Genomic DNA, 3,138 nt, shown 5'->3' with positions numbered 1-3,138 from the left:
TATACATTTATTTTGCATCTATCAATTTTTAGTGAAGCATCAAGCAAAGCTCCCAATCATTTAATTAAACAAGCACTAAAAATGAAGAATCTCTGCTGACTGCTTTATAACAAGGAGGTTTGTATCTAAGGATTTCTACTGGGACCTAAATAGCTAGGTGGGAGGGAGACCATCGAAGTGAAGTTTCTGTGAAGCTTGATATTTAGCTATAAACAAGCATGGCATATGTATAGTATGTCCAGTGATTGGTGAGTTGAATATCGTTGCTCATATCAAACCAAAAAGCTGATTTATAATTAATATAGCACATTGACTAGCTTTTTCTTGCACGACACTGGTGTTATTTATGCTTGCAGAAGTGTTGACTCACCATTTTCCAAGAATGCTGATATGAAATTCTTTTCTGTTGTAGGTTGTTATATATAAGAGTTGCCAAGGAGATGGATGATGTACTAAATGTCAGTAAATGAACTTTCTGTGTAAGTGAAAAACTAGTCCTGACAGATCACACCTATTTAATAACTAATGCTTATTAAATATGTGTAATCTAAATGCACAATATATTTAATTATAAAAGATGTTGTAATTGCTAATAAGTATATTCTCTATATATATAAAATTCTGAAATGTTTTGATTTCAATGGGAAATGAATTAATGTGTATGCACTGCTTAGAACATAGTAATGAGAAGTGATTCAGTAAAGAAGAGAAAGGGAAGTGATTGAAATCACACAACTGAGGTGCTAGGCCGTATGCTACTGAAGCCCGTTAACACATGCACTTTATTTACTCAAAACTTTTCAGCCTCTTTTATCAGAGAAGCGTCTGTTAATCTGTTCAGCAGCCATTAATTGAATGCCTCCTTAGTATTATTTATTTTGGTTTGCTAAAATACTATTGCTAACGATACTTTATGTCTCTCCCATTACAGCTTAATTCTATGATAGGTTTACTAAATGAGGTCCAAGTTCGTGCTGGTGGGGGGCGTCTTACTAGAGGACAAGAGACTTGTTGATACTTATGAATAAAAGGAATGTGCTAACGCATCAATCACCATCAAACATTTACGTAGATTTCACTTTATCCCTCTGTTGCTTCTCTACTTTGTAATATCTGTTGCTCGCCAGATTCTCTATTTCATACTTTTCATTTCTTACGTCTGCACATAGAGACAAATTGATGCCACTGCTCATGGGGCCTTGCAGATTTTTCAGATTGATGAGCGCCAAAGTCATGTAGGGACTGGGTGAAAGAAGGGTTTGAAATTTGAAATACATTGTTGACCATTGAGCTTATTCAGCATTTGAGGAGTTCAATTTTCCTGATCAGGTTTCTGTTCTTGTGCCCAACTCTTGATGTTGGCATTTTAAATTATCACCTCAATATGCTATCCTTTTGGTATCTCTTTTGTTTCAGTCTTATATTACTGAACAGTAATCTTTCCTTTACCAAGTAGACAGATACCTTTCTTCCTTTGCTATGAAGAAGTGATGTTTGCTTTACGTGAGACTTTAAAGTACATACAACATACTCCGCACACACATAAGGTTCTCAGTTATAATCCTTCTTTCATTGGTGGCCTACTTTTGCTATTCTATTAAATTACTAGCACCTTAATCATTTTTTTACCAATGTCCTTAAAAGATAAATTAGTTTTGTAATCAATCTGAATTACTACATTTATATTGATTTCTGAATTACATCACTAGTACAAATTTACTGCATGGAAAATAGCAAGTGTATAATAAAATCAAACATCAAAGAACTCAAGCTCTTTGTGCAATTCAAGAAGATGGATAGAAATCAACTAATGAAGGACAATTTGGCATGCTGGGGTTCAATCAAGAAGAGATTGAAAAACTAAAAGGCTTCCTAAACACAATACCCTCATGTGTGTGTTCAATGGCACAGTCAGGTGAGCGTCTCTTTTCTAATAATCCTGTTGGGAATGCAGTGCCTTCTAATACTTGGGTGGTAGATTCAGGAGCAACTGATCACATGACAAACAACAAAAGTTGCTTTGATTCTTATGAAGCCATTCTTGGGGCCAAACAAATAAGTGTTGCCGATGGTAAATTTATTAATGTCACAGGCAGAGGAAAAGCTACCTTAACTCCTTCATTATCTCTTGAAAACATTTTATATGTGCCTAAACTTTCCAAAAACCTCATCTCAATTCATGAAGTAACCAAGTCCTTAAATTGTCTTGCTATTTTTGACTCTTCTCATTGTGTTGTCCAGAACAGGGACTCAGTGAAGATGATTGGATATGCTAAGGAGAAGAATAGGCTCTATTATCTTGAGGAAGCTAGTGGTTCTAAGGAAATGAATGCCAAGTTCTCATTAAATTGTTCCATATCTTCTTCAGCCCGAGAATCCCCATTTATTTCTCAGATTTGGCTTGAACATCGCAGGCTAGGCCATCCTCCTTTTCCACTGTTAAAAACATTGCTTCATTACTTCATCATGTTAATGTCTCATCTCTTAGGTGTGATACCTGTGAGTTGGCTAAGCATCATAGGGTTTCTTTTCCAATAAATGAAAAACCATATTCTAAACCTTGCCCTTGATTCATACTGATGTTTGGGGCCCTTCTAAAGTTCCTAACTTTAATGGAGTTCGTTGGTTTGTTTCTTTTGTCGATGATTGTAAAAGGGTCACTCGGTTGTACCTCATGAAAAATAAATTTGCAATGAGTTATGTCTTTCCATTGTTTCGCAAAATGATCTTAAACCAGTTTGGAGTCTCTATCAAAAGATTAAGATCCGATAATGGCAGAGCATATTTTAACCACAATCTTACTTCCTTCTTTGCCAAAATGGGTATCCTTCATGAATCATCTTTTGTTGACACACCCCAACAAAATGGGTTAGCTGAGAGAAAGAATCATCATCTCTTAGAAGTGACCTATTCTTTGCTTTTCCAAAATGCAAATTCCAAAATTCTTATAGGGAGAAACAACTCTTACAGCTCACTCATCTTATCAATAGATTGCCATCTCGGGTTCTTTTGGGAAACACCAATTCAAACCCCTAAATCGCTTTCCGCTTATACCCTCCGAACTATCTTCCTCCTAAATTTTGGATGTGTTGCTTTCTGCCTCACATTCACAAACACTTTCAAGTAACAAACTTGATC

General features: G+C 35.7%; 1 long non-coding RNA gene across 2 annotated transcripts; it reads left to right on the top strand.

Annotated features, from left to right (window-relative positions):
• Nucleotides 1-28: 28 nt before the first annotated feature.
• Nucleotides 29-2,975, top strand: LOC120277057. Of its 2 annotated transcripts, XR_005541441.1 has the most exons (4): nucleotides 29-248; nucleotides 413-479; nucleotides 932-1,106; nucleotides 1,206-2,975. It is a non-coding gene; the product is annotated as an uncharacterized LOC120277057 (long non-coding RNA). The 2 variants fall into 2 exon arrangements; XR_005541440.1 differs by having other exon boundaries at nucleotides 932-2,975.
• Nucleotides 2,976-3,138: the final 163 nt, after the last annotated feature.

This window comes from Dioscorea cayenensis, chromosome 15, assembly GCF_009730915.1.
Source record: "Dioscorea cayenensis subsp. rotundata cultivar TDr96_F1 chromosome 15, TDr96_F1_v2_PseudoChromosome.rev07_lg8_w22 25.fasta, whole genome shotgun sequence".
NCBI lineage: Eukaryota > Viridiplantae > Streptophyta > Magnoliopsida > Dioscoreales > Dioscoreaceae > Dioscorea > Dioscorea cayenensis.
This window is presented reverse-complemented; position numbering and strand designations above follow the sequence as displayed.